We start from the raw sequence: 13,848 nt of genomic DNA, 5'->3' as shown, positions 1-13,848 counted from the left end.
GGAAGGCAGAGAGAGGAATTCCTGAACAAAAAGTTTCTTAGTTTATAATCTCCAAAGTCTGCAAAGGAGAAGGGTGGGCTTTGTTCAATGCGTGATATGATATTAATTTATTTAATCCTCATCAAAACATTTCTGGTTAGGTATTATTGTTACCATCTCCAGTTTTAAAAGGACATACACATGGCCAAGGTGTGAGGACTTAGACCCTGAGATTCCAGTGCCAACAACGCTCCCTCTAACCATGGGCTGTGCTAACGAGACGGTGTGGTTGGAGATTTGGGGACTCTGGTGTGGTCCAACTCACTGCAAGAGAAATGTTATGAAGATCCTACGTGACACAAGACTTGGTATTCCCTAGGGGCATAAATATTATGTTTTGAAAGTCAAGGGCATCAGGTTATCAGTTTTTGAGTAAACCACCAGAGTATGATGAGATTGAGGAGATACCTGTTTATCTGATTCTTTTAATCGGGCACACAACCCCATTCCCTGAGGACTTTCTCGCATGGGAAAACATGTTTATTTCAACTCTGAGCACTGTCTTGTTCCCTGAGAGTCTAGGGGACAGTCCTGAAGGGCACTGACCTTGTTTTAAACACTTTTCTTTGCGATTTTCCCAACTTTAATCCCACAGGTTAGCCTTTGAGGACCCATGTTTTAAAAGCTGGATTGACTGAGTGCAAAGAGCAAAGGGGAAGAGAAGCGTTTATCAAGAGGTTAACTGCCTACCCGTATGTTCACTGACAAACCTGTCGTGGAGAATGATGCATGCCTCCAGATCCCTAAGAGGGCAGGGGCACGTGGACAGCCCACTTAGATGAGGGCTCCATTGAATCAACAAGAGGCACCCCAAAATTAATGGTAAACATTTAGCTGTCCCTACACCCTGATCTCTTATAGCACCATGACTCTAAAACCATCCCCTCCTAAAGTTTTTGTGTTTCCCAACAGAATGACTTATCAGCCTAAGTCTTCTGGGCAATATTTTCCAGTGACTTCCTTTTGTTCATTTCTGTAGCCAAGCTTATCTCCCAAGCGTTCTCAGTTTCGTTTCAGATACAGTATTCTAGTTCACAAGTGCATGCTGGTGCATCGGGCCGTCCCAGCTCTGTGTGTATACGATGCCATCCTCAGCACCGTAGTAATAAGATCTAACAGTTATTAAGTGTTGATTATGTGCCAGGCAATGTTCTAAGCAGTGACATAAATTTGCTCATTGAACTCTTTGTAACAACCCCCAAAAGTAGGATTGTTTTACAGATTAAAAAAAAATGGAAACACAGAATGTTCCAGCCATTTGCCCAAGATCACAGGCTAATATGTGGCACAGCACGACTTTGAGCCATAGAGTTTAGCTTCAGAAACTGTGTGCTCAACCAACGTGTCCTTTACCATCGGTATGTCTGGACTTCGACCCTAATGTCACCCATTGTAGCTTTAACTTATTCACGCGACACTGCCAACTACCAACTCAGTGAGCACATATGCTGGAGCAATGGTTTCCAAAATAATCAAAAACAATATTCAGGAAGTAATAATAACAGCTATCATTTATTGAATGGCATTTGGCATGCTTTTTTATTTTAAAAGCATCCCTGCAGAGTTGTTTAAGTTGACCCAGTGTTTTAGGTCTCTGAGTCAGACAGGTCAAGTGCACTGCTCCTGATCATCAGCAAGTCTGTGGAGATTTGAGTCCATATCTGCCAAATTCAGAGGCCCTTGCTCTCTCAACTATGCCTTGCAGTCTTCTTACTAAGCACTAGGCAAATGAACACTCGATAAAGCAACCATCATCCCTGCAGAACCGTTCAGAGCCGATGAAAGAAGAAAGCATTGGCAATAATTAGACATAAATTCTAGACTTTGGGAACAAAGTCATTTCTAAAAGTTCAGAGAAAAAGAAGAGACAACTCTTTGGCAAAACTACAAAGTTAAAATGGCTAAAAGAGAAAAGAAAGTTTACAGAAAAGAATTCTACCAATGGCAAATGTCGGTCCTTCTGGGCGGCTGTAAGTACGGGAGACGGGGTGACTTGTGAGCAACAGAAATGTGTTTCTCGCAGTTCTGGAGACTGGAAGTTGGAGATCAGGGTGCCGGCACGGTCTGGTTCTGGTAAGGACCCTCCTCCCATTTGCCAATTTCACACTGTATCCCACAGGCCAGAGGAGAGGGAGCCAGCTCTCTGGCCTCTTCTTATAAAGGTACTAGTCCCACTCACGAGGACTCCTCATCATCTCTCAAAGGCCTCATCTCCAAACACCATCGCACTGGGGATTAGATTTCAACACATAAATTCTAGGGGGATGCAAACATTTAGTCCAAAACAACAACTGACATTGATCAAGAAGACAAAAAGAACGTGTCTTAAAAGCAAACAATCAGGAAAGCTATGCAGAGAACTCGTGAATGATCCCAGATTTTAAAAGAAATGTCTTAAACATGAAAGGAAGCACATGTTACCAAGGAATACAAGCCAGTCATAATGATACCAGGAGAAACAGAGCCCGGAGGCTTAAAAAGACAGTGTCAGGGCACTGGAGGGGGCCTTGAACGGGGTTCAGGGCAAGAATAAAAATGAGGAATGAAGAGGCCAATGCTTGGGCAAGTGGGGTCATGTTGAAAGCTCACAGAAAGACAATTCAATATTCCTTTTTCTATCAAAGCAAGTGGTCTTCAAATTAGGAATGCTGGAATGAATGCGGTTAGCGGGAAATTGAAACCCAAGATCGGCAAGGAAATGATGAGAAAACACCTAGCCACTCAATCGAGTTCAGGTCTGTGGGCCCAGGTGAGCAGATCCTACCACACAGGGAAGGTGTGGGGTACGGAGCAGGTGCACAGAGCACTGGAGCTGCGGTTAGAGGAAATAAAGATGCTCCAGTTTTTAAAAATAGTGAATGAGATACATTGGAGAAAAGGGAAAATTATCAAGATCTGGCAATGTTTTTTTATAAATATGTAGACTTTTACTAGGACCAGCATGTTCATAACCATGAAGATCTCTTTAAAACAAATAGCTATCCCAATATCTTTATTAAGTAGTGATCTAAAATGAAGTAAAAATTAGTAAAATTCATTATAAATGAACATATTTCAACATATAAACCAAGCCTTCAAAAGTTTAACACTAAGCCCTGGCTGCTTTGGCTCAGCGGTTAGAGCGTTGGCCTGCGGTCCGGAGAGACCCGGGTTCGGTTCCCGCTAAGGGCACGTACTTCGGTTGCAGTTTGTCCCCGGCCCTGGTTGGTCGTGCGGGTGGCAGCCACTCGATGTGTCCCTTCACGTCGATGGTTCTCACTCTCTCTCCCTTCCTCTCTCTCCCTCCCACTCTATCTGTACAAAAAATGGAAAAATATCCTCTGGTGAGGATTAAAAAAAAAAAAAAAAGTTTAACACTAAGATCTAAACACCTTATATTCCAAGTTAGAGTTACTAACAATTAACATGCAAACCATAATTAATACAGATGACACTGTACTTTTCCAAAGTAAAGAACTTATATTTGATCTAGTGCTTTTATGAATCACTTTTGATATCACGAAATAAATTTTACTGAGCAAACGATTTGTTTAATTAACAATCTCAGAGAAAACAGACATAATGAGAAGGTACACGTATATAAATAGTATTAAAATATTGTCACAGGTATGGAAATGGAACATCATCATTTGAATATAATATAATGTTAAAAAGCAGGGGATTGTCAAAATACAGAAGAAGACTTATTCCGAAACCAGTTTTAAAAATCAAGATGATGAAGTAGTGGCGACTAGTTCTAATGCGCTCCAGATACTGAAATGCCATGTGGAGACCTAACAGAACTATCTCCTGAAGTGGTGGTGACAGAGGACAGAGGCGGCTTCCAAAAATGCAAGGACATCGCTCATGCCGTAGCACCTCCTGCAAATAAAATGAGAATCGCTTGGGAGGGCCTAAGCGCCTTCGCAGACATATTAGAGCAGCTAATGAAATGCTTCATATTTCAATAGAAAACTAGTCCGACGGTGAAAATGATGTGGAAATCAGAAGCATATTCGACTGGGATACTTAGTTAACATTTTTCCAAACAGCCAACGCAAGTCTGATCCTCAAAACAGTGCATGACGGTCTGAACTCTCATTTCACCAAAGAACACGAACCCAGCTGGGAGCTTCCTATTCTGGGTGGAGAACTCCAATTAGTTTTTTGCGGTCGAATTTGACATGGGCATCAAGTGCCCTTTTATATGCGTCACCCCACAGAGCTGGCCCACTGGGTTTCATTGGGGAAAATAGCCAGTTCATGGACTCCTCTTGGAGGTTTCTCCCTTTTGCATCATGGTACTGCATAAATAACCTCAAACTCTTGTCTATCAACGAGAGCCAAATTTAGAATGAGAAGTTGTTCTTGGCACTCCTTATTTTTATCCAAGCCTTTCTAAACTTCCGTTCAATGAGCAAAACTTGTAAACATGAAACACCTTATTCTTTCTGCCTCTAAATTCTGTACTCCAGAGTCCACCCAATTCAAAGGGAGCTGTCCAAAGATAAATGTTTTCTTAAAGTTTTCCAGAAATGTGTTTATCTTCGAGGGTTTAAGGCAAGAAGTATGAAAAGCATAGACAGTGTTATCATAGTGTCCAGGGCACTCCTATGGCAAAAGATAAGTACATCTGAGGGGCATGTGGCTGCATGGCCGACCCCTCAGAGAAAGAGCCCGAGCAGCTTCAAGTGCCCAGAAGGTGGTCTTTGTGGGGTTCCTCCATTTATGGCTTCCCTACTGCAAACCAAGACCTAGGCAATTTTTAAAAGAGTCAATATCTTTTCATATTTAAAAGGGTAATGGGAATTATTAAGATAAGTATTAAACATAATTATGAAACATAATTGCTTGTGCCAACATGATTCTTATAACATCAGCTTCACCAAACTAATCGTGTTTCCATGTTGAGAAGCTATCAATGGAAGTCCACATTTTCCTTGCTGAGATTCCAAGAAGACATTGTCAGAGTATCTCTATGGATAATATGGGTAACATGGACTGGATGACAGCTAAGTAACGTTTTCATAACTAGGTGAATGGCTGGATATATATGTGCTGATAAACTGATTCTGTCCACCTGGGAAGGAATGTGTGGTGAGGGAGGAGGTGCTCTTCTTGAAAAACTGTACATTTGGCACATTTTTAATGAGTCATATGGATACATGGAAATCAGATACATGCTATTTTGACACAATTGCTTTGAAGATATTTTGACAGCCCTGTAAAATCATTTAATTTTAAGGAATTTTTCTAAAGTGCCAATTAACATAATTACACACACACTCACTTCCGGATCATCCCATTTCTGAGTGAGTTTTAGATGTACAGAATGGTCAAACCAACAGTGGGATGAGGCCTTGAGATGTTCATTATTTGCATTGTTAAAAAATGAGAAAAGAAGTTTTTACATTTTTATGCATCCATTTTTATGTGAACAAATCAAAGAAGTCACATCAAAATACTTTTCCAGCCCTGGCCAGTCTGGCTTAGCAGTTATGGTGTCGCCCCGAGGACCAAAGAGTCCTGGGTTCAATTAAGGTCAAGGGCACATACCTCGTTGCAGTTCAGTCCACAGCCCTGGTCAGGGTCATGCTGGAGGCAGCCAATCGATGTGTCTCTCTCACATCAGTGTCTCTCTCTCTCTCTCTCTCTCCCCCTCCCTCCCTCCCACTCTCCTTGGGTGAGGATTTTTTAAAATACTTTTCCAGACCTGATTTTCATACATTCATCTGTATCACAGATTTTGGAACTCCATAGCTATAAGGATAGATCTCTTCGGCAGACCATGAGAAGTTGTCTTTCCAGGTTGGCCGTAATTCATTGTGCCGCTAATATTTGTGAGGACAAAGAAGACAGAGGGACAGCTGGTGTCCTGGCTGTAGAGTCGGTGTGCCAGAGACCTCCACCAAGCAAGACCTGGCTTCTTGCCTCTAGGGAATACAGGTAAAGGCTGCATATCCTTCCAGGTTCTTTGGTTGAAAGTAACAGAAATAAACCCTGGCTAACTAAGTAAGAAAGGACTTTATAGAAAGGATGCTGGATAGTGTTTGTTAAAGAGGAAAAGACATTCAAGTCTTGGGACAGCCCAGAATCAGAGTAGCTCCCGGGATGTCAAGAGAGAACCCAAATGCTGCTTCTGTAGGGACTTGCCATCCGTTCCACCAGCCATCTGTCCCTGAGCATCTCTGTCCAAGTTTCAAAGCTTGTCTCATGTGCCCTCCCCTGTGATTAGGGGCGCTGGGGAGGTGTGACCGACAGCCCAGTCGCATGAATGGAAGAAGGCAATTTCCCCAAGGGAAGAAGGGACCATTACCAAAAGAAAGGGACAATACACTAGGCAAGAAAGAGAAATAAATCCACTAGAGACCTGAACTTCAGTCAAACACTCATTTAAAGAAAATACAGGTTTGGCCTCACCTGCTTCAAGCAAATAAGGGGTTTAGTTGACTGCAAGTTCAACAGGAATGTTAACACAGCCTGGGTGGTCCCAGCATCAGTAAGACTGTCCCTCGAGAGGTTCCAGCACCAGCAGCACAACACCCCTGCACTGCCTGGCCCTTCACCAGGGTCCCTGTCCTGCCCTGGGTGGCCCTCCCTCTGGGCCTGGGCTCTGGGACGCTTCCCCTCATTCCTTCTCCCCTCTTGGAAGGGTGGTTGCTTCCTGTAGTTACTAATGTTGGATTATCCCACATTTGCCTGTTTGCTCCCTCTGTCCTTCTATAGCCGTGTAAGGAGCTCCTGTATTAATTTCCCTCTGCTGGATGTGTTGGAAGAGTTCCTACCTTCCCTACTGGGTCCTGGCTGATAGAAATGCTAAAAACCCAGGTCACATCCACAGTAGGGGGTGAGGGGGTTTGGTACCCTTCATACGTGGAACATGTGTCTTGTATAAAGGAAGACGCAGGGAATGTTATAACCAGCTTCAACTATCTGGAGAGCTTTCATCTGAAGAGGGGGATTATACTTCCCCTGTGCCGTTCCAGAGGGAAGAACTAGGATTAGTAAGAAGTTTCAAGGAAGCAGGTTTCAGCTCAAAAGAAGGAACGGTAGGCCCGCTAAGCTCTTGAACTGCCCACAGTGAAATGCACTGGGCAACTTTTGTTGGGAGTTAGTCAAGCCGAAGACTGGTTTCCATCCATCAGAGACACTGGAGGGGTGTCCCCCAGAGTGACATGCTGGGCCTCTTGAGGCTCCCAAATCCTCCTGCAGAATCCATTGGCTTGATTCAAAGATTAGGTCGTTTCCTACTGGACCTCAAGGACAGATCTAGCATGCTTAGGGGCCTGCGGTATATAGGAACAATTATTCTCTAGGATTTATCTCGGCCCCCTTGGTCATTACACAATGACCCTTACTCTAAGACTGAAGAAATTCCACCTCCCACCGTTCTACACCCAGCGGAAAGCTGACACCCACTAGCAGGAAGATTCTCTTCGTTTGCTTCCCTCTCTCCTTCCACGGGTCCACTTGGTCCACCTGAGATTTATGCCCAGACGACCTCTGAAGGAGCCAAAGATGACCAGAGCCTACAACCAATGGGGTTAAAGGATTCCGGCATTCTGAGGAGAGTTGCTCATCCTTGTGAATCTTGTCTGACGGATCCAATCTCTGAATCCTTCTATTCCAGCGGAGGCTTCCCACGTCAGCCCTGGATTCACAAGGGATGGGCAGACAGTTGTGTGGGAACCAGACAAGACGTCAAAATCGTAATGAGATTATCTCCTGTCACCTTGAAAATCCCACCACCCTTTCAATTCCCGCTACAGCTGTCAGCATCTTGTGCACATCTGCACGGCCCACCCTTCTGATGTTTGGGGCACGTGTGATGAGTCTCAAAACATCTGTTCTCCATCAACCCTTCCCTGGAACACAACTGCTTCACTGACATTGTGAGGGTGTGGGGTGGGGAGAGAGCCATTTCCTCTTGAGCCCTGTTAACAAAGACAGTAACACAATTCTAACCTCTAACGTGCTCAGAAAGTGGTAACTTCTGGCCCCTGGAGGAAGCATCTTCCTTTCACTGTCCCGTGGGAATGTGAAGGACAGAGGAAACAATGACTTACCCATGGTCACAGGACCAGGTGTGAAAGTAGAGTTCATCCGACCTAGTCCAGGGACCTAGTCTGAGTCCCACTCAACACAATCTTACTGCTTCCGATGATCCTCCGTTACAAGAGAGAAAACCCTGGCATTCAGTGTCTCGGTGGCTCAGCTTAGCTTTTAGGAAGGGTCAAAGCAGAACGTCCGTAAGCTAACGGTTGCCCCTTCTGCCAATACAACTGCTGTGAATGATATTACTTTCCTTTCTGCTTCCCCTTCCTTCGCCCCAGTTGGTCTTCCCATTTGTCTTAGCTCATGGGGTGACGGCCCAGGTGCGGGGAAGTGCCCGAGACGTGGTGGGCAGAGCCTGGCAAACTCCCTGGCACCTGCCATGGTTCAGGTCACCAGGGTGCAAAACACCTTAAACTCACGCACACCTGCGTTCCTGAAAGTCCAACAAGGGCAAAAGTTTATTTTGAATTGAACATCATCCTCTTCTAAAGCCTCTGTGCCATCCCCCCCAAATCTGGGCTCGCCTAGTAAAAAACTATTGCTTGATCCCCGGACTGAAGGAGCAGGCTGGGTGGAAGACGGTGTGAAGGCGAAGCAAAGGGCAGGAATATAGAGGATCACGGGGTGGTGAGAGGTGGGCGGGGGAGGGGGAGGACAGGACGGGCCCACCTATGGATCACCCTGCCGGCCAGGAAACCCTCCCTCATCTTCCAGCTCAGGTGATACTCATCCGACTCTGCCCTCCGTTTCTTCTCCCTCTGACCCCTTTCTGACCACCCCTCACTTTGTTCGGCTCTTTGTCCCATTATGCTCCTCAGCCCTCTCTCCGCCCATCCCCTCCAGGCTGAGGCAGCCCTGGGGACCCTGCTGTCCGGTAATTAGCCGGGGCAGCTGCTCCATCAAACAAGCTCCAGAGGTCTGCAGCTGGGAGAGTGGAGTCCTGCCTGGAGGAGGGGGAAGCCCGGGAGGCCCACCAGCCCTCTCAGGTGGCCAGCTGACGCTTAATTAGGCCCTGGGCTCTGCAGGCCTGGCCAGATGGGCTAATGCCTGGAAGCCTCCGGAGCCAGCAAGACGCCGTGGGAACTCCCAGTGTGTGTGGCTTCCTCTCCAGCTGCCTCCAGGCTGTGGGGGAGGACAGTGAAAATAGTCATTGGCGCCTCGTCAAGGGGCCTCACTTTTCCCTGCGGGAGGGGAGATGGTCTACAGGGCAGCCCCACTCACCCCATCTGGAGCCTGAGTGGTTGATGCTGTTGATTGGAAACAATGTGTTGTTTTTTGGTTGTTGTTGTTTTTTTTTAAGATACACACCAGAGGTGTTGGCACTGGGAACATTTTCCTAAATCTAAACAATGCACACCCCGAATACACGAAAGGCAGGATTACACAGAAGAGAAACAGGAGGGAACTGCATGGGTTTCGTTCTTTCTGTGTCCCCAGCCTGCAAACCTGAGCTGGACACAATGCGGCAGAGAGAGTGATTTCATTTGGACAGACTGCTGTCTCTGGGCAAGAGAGAAGTCAGGAGGGAGGCAGCAAGGGCGGGCGGGCGGCGCTGCGGAAGATGCCGGGCTGCTGTCTGGGCCTGGCCACCTCCTGCGGGAGAACCGCCCTGCCTGGTTCTTCCAACCACCCGCCGTTCCACCCCAGTATGGTCCTAGCCACCCCATGAAAGGCCATGAAAGGCCAGGCAGGGAAGCGGGACCTTAGGGCCCCCCCTCCTCCCAAGGGCTGCTCTCCACGAAGAGTTTGCCTTTCAGTTGCCTCACTGAGCATCAGAGGAAATCATGATGATACAGGTCACAAACACTGAGGTGGATGCAAGAAGCAGAGCTAGGAATGAGCTGAACGACCTCTTTGCCTTCCCTCTTCCCGAGCTCCCTAACCCTCTCCTTGTGTGACAAGGTGGTATCTGCAGCATTTAAACCCTTATTATAGAAAAGTAAAGGTCAGGGAAACACAAGAAATCTTTTCTGCCTGCCGTCACAGATCTGTGACACCCTACGAGCGTCCATATGGATTCGGAGGAACAGCCCATGTGTCTCAGCTGGTGGTTTCCTTTTTTAAGTTGCTGGAAAGTGAACTGGCATCAGAATTGGTTTTACCTTATAATCATCCTCTAGCCCAGTGCTAATTGCTGTATAATTATTATATGCAGAGAAACTTCCAGAATAAAATCTAAGAAGGCTGAGGAAATAAGCATACACATCATTTCTTATCATCTTCCTTATTTACCCTTGTTATTAATGTCCCTCATTTGTGTGGCCAATTTGTGCATGGGGCGGGCTGTGTATTACATTTTTGGCCAGCAGAGGATCGTGCTGGCAGGAGAGTGTCTTTGAGCAACCTCAGCACGCTGGAGTTTCTGGAGTATAACGTATCTTCTGCGGGCTTTGGCTGATACAGTGGACATTAATTGTTAATTCTCCTCCAAAAACCATCTGCCGAAACGCAAACTCCCTGGAAATCTGGGGAAACAGCGCCATCTAGCAGCCCTTGCTCTAAGTGCTTTGAAGCTGGGTTTACTGTTGCCCGGGACGGGGAAAAGGTCCACCATTCTTTTGAGGTTGAACAATCTAGAAAGATGCTCTCCATACATTCAACAACTTGGAATTCATTTGTCTTCAGAAAAGTCGCTCACCTTAATATTCTGGACGAGCAAACAAGACTTCATAAAATAGCAGTAGCAAAGAGCACTTTTATCTATAAGACGATTTGGTGTTACACAGTCAAAAGATGAGAAAACAGAGGCCAGGGACAAAAGGTACCTATTCAAGGTCACACAGCTAGCTCATGACTGGGTCAGGCTCAGAGACCAGAACCAATCCCACTGTTTGCAGAATGGTACCAACCCTTTCTCAAAGGCTAGCCGGAGAGGAAGGTAGAATCGAGACAGAATTGAGAGCATCCTTCAGTAAGCTAAAGGATGCGTTTCTTTCTGAATCTATGTGATAACAGGGATATGACAGGGTGTATATTAAACACGAGGACAGACTCTGGCCCATGTCTAGGACACAGGCAGACATGGCAGGCAAATCTTTGAGCAGCGCCCCCTCCCCAAAAATATCATGGAAATGGCTGGAGCAAATATGTGGGTTGTTCTTTCACCCACCTTCTCTGTGGCCCGGTCAGTCAAATTCTCCCTTAAAGGAGAAACACTGCAGATTTTAATTTTGGAAACAGAGGTCTGCGGTTTTTTCTCCTCCAAAGACACTTTAGAGCTTTGACTTCAAGTGTACCAGACTCTTTTCCTCTCTCGGTGAGGAACATTGTGGAGATGGGGACTGTCAGAGCTGGACGTGCCCCCAGCCGTGAGCTCACCTAGTGGGAGTCATCTTGTTGCATGTTTGAGTCACTGGGGACGTGCTAAAACCAGTAGAGTTGGATCCCCACCCCACGCCAGTTATATAAAAATATCCGGTACAGCACCTAAACATTAGTATGAACGTTCTCTGAGTGATTGCAATGTGCAGCCAAAGGTTGAGAATCACCGACTTCTAGCCCAACCTTTCCTCTTAAAGATGAGAAAACCCAGGCTCTGAAAGGCGAAGTGACTTGCCCAGAGACACACAAGGAGGTCACGACAGGACTGGGACCAGTTTTCTCTTCCCTGACCTCCTCTGCCTGCTGCTGTCTACCACCTCACATTTGCTATGCAGCATGCTAGACGTCACGGGCAGCCAGCCAGGAGCCAGAACGCTCACCCCTGCAAACACGGCCTCAGAGACAGCTCGGAGCATCGGGCAAACCCAGAAAGAAGAGATGCTCAAGGATCCTGGGCACTGTGTGGGAACTGCCACTTGGTGAAATTGCTTTCCCAACTATGATTTTTGGAACTAAAGAAATAACTACAAAGTGGATTTGGGGACCCCTGGGGCCACTGTAAGATGGACGAGAGCCAAACTCCATTGATCGCCTGACTGGTGGACTTTAGTGGCACTTTGAGTCTCCAGTGTCCACTAGCCCTGAAAAGTCTGGTTATGGCTTCTTGCCCCGTGCACAGTCACCATGATAAGCAGCCACAATTCCCTTGAGGGACAGTTGGGAGGAAGTGTCTGGGTCAAATACTGACTTTGCAGCAGTTTTCATAAGCAGACCTGTCTTCTCCTTCATTCAAGGGCCTCTGGGTCTGAGGACTGGCTCAAGGCCGGAGACTGGTTGAGGGGCTGTGATCTATTGTGGTGATTCTAGTCACCAGGTCTAGAGCTTCTCCATTCATTTGCGTCAAGTAAGCCTTAGTAGCCCGTCTTTCTATTTCTGCTCAAAGAAACTATTCGATTACAGTGATCTCTACCGGTCATACTAGTCTGCTGCTTACTTCAGTTCTGCTAGCTCTTACACTGACCACAGCCATCTTGTCTATGGCAATCAGATACCACCTCTTGAGTTCAGGGTCCGTCATCCCCACTGAAGTCAGGGAGTCCAGTCTGATGGCAACGATCCTCTCTTCACTCCTGGCTGGCAGAGAAGGGCTACCATGGTGCTCCCTAGGATGCTGGGCTCCTCCCACCCCACCACCCTGCCACCTGACACACACACACGCACACACACGCACACACGCACACACGCATCTCCCACAGCCTTGGTGAAGAGAGTGCCCTTTGGACCTTCTGGGGGGACACAGTTAGGAGGTGGGTGAGTCAGTCTCACATGATAAATCTGGAAGCATTTCATCTCCCAGAGCCTTTGGATACCTCCCTCTGCCTCCCTGAAGACACACACAATAGGTCATCCTGCCCCGCCCCACCTGTCATAAGCCTCTGGCCAAGGACTCGTTACCTTCTTGTCTTCATGACAAATAATAACCCCAGTGATTTCGACATCAAAAGTTTACACTCAAACTGCATCTCCCAGGTTATTTCTCAAACTTTAAAACCACTCAAAAAGCCCTGGCCGGTTTGGTTCAGCGGTTAGAGCGTCAGCCTGCGGTCCTGAGAGACCCGGGTTCGGTTCCTGCTAAGGGCACGTACCTCGGTTGCAGTTTGTCCCCGGCTCTGCTCGGTTGTGCGGGTGGCAGCCACTCAATGTGTCCCTTTCACATCGATGTTTCCTTCTCTCTCTCTCTGTTCCTCTCTCTCCCTCCCACTCTACCTGAACAAAAAATGGAAAAATGTCCTCAGGTGAGGATAAAAAATAAATAAATAAATAAAACCATTTAAAGAGCATGTTAGAATGCTGCGAGTTTTATGTAAATCACTGACCAAGAGCCACGAGTTGAAGAACTGCGTCAATACGCCAAGTTTCGAGGAGGAGAACGGTTCAGGCAGTCCTAGCAGACGATTCTCTGGGGTGTGGTCTGTGACCAGGAGGACCTCAGCATGAATAGCCCAGGCTGGCCTTCTCTGCCCCACGCCCCATTCCACCTTCTTCCTCCAAACGGGGTGCGAAAGGAAGAGAAGAAGAATCTTGACCTTAGCCAAGCTGGCTCCAGGGCTCACACCCTTTTGCCCCAGGTTTGGCACTATTGAGAGTAAAACACGGAGGTTTTGGAGAGAGATGGTGTTAAGTTAGCAGCCTGTACAGGGGTTGGCATCAGTCTCCCCGCTACACCCAGGGATGACTTTGCCTGCAAGCCCATTTTTCATTTTAATATTTTGACCAAAATAACACAGGCTGTCGAAGAATTCAATTCAGGAATCCTTTCACGCTGTGAGCACGCGTCATGTGACTCACTGGGAAACCCTAGACTGGCTTTCTGTTTCACTCAAAACGGTGCATGAGGGTCCTTCCCGTGGGCACAAGCCCTAAGGGATCGAAACCGCCTTTCCCCTCTGGCTC

General features: G+C 46.9%; 1 pseudogene; it reads right to left on the bottom strand.

Moving 5' to 3' along the window:
• Positions 1-3,993: 3,993 nt before the first annotated feature.
• LOC118619279 lies at positions 3,994-12,472 on the bottom strand (annotated as a pseudogene).
• Between the last annotated feature and the right edge of the window lie 1,376 nt (positions 12,473-13,848).

The sequence above is a fragment of the Molossus molossus genome, unplaced genomic scaffold (assembly GCF_014108415.1).
Source record: "Molossus molossus isolate mMolMol1 unplaced genomic scaffold, mMolMol1.p scaffold_m16_p_6, whole genome shotgun sequence".
Taxonomy (NCBI): Eukaryota; Metazoa; Chordata; class Mammalia; order Chiroptera; family Molossidae; genus Molossus; species Molossus molossus.
Note: the sequence above shows the minus strand (reverse complement) of the source record. Positions and strands in the feature narration are given on the sequence as shown.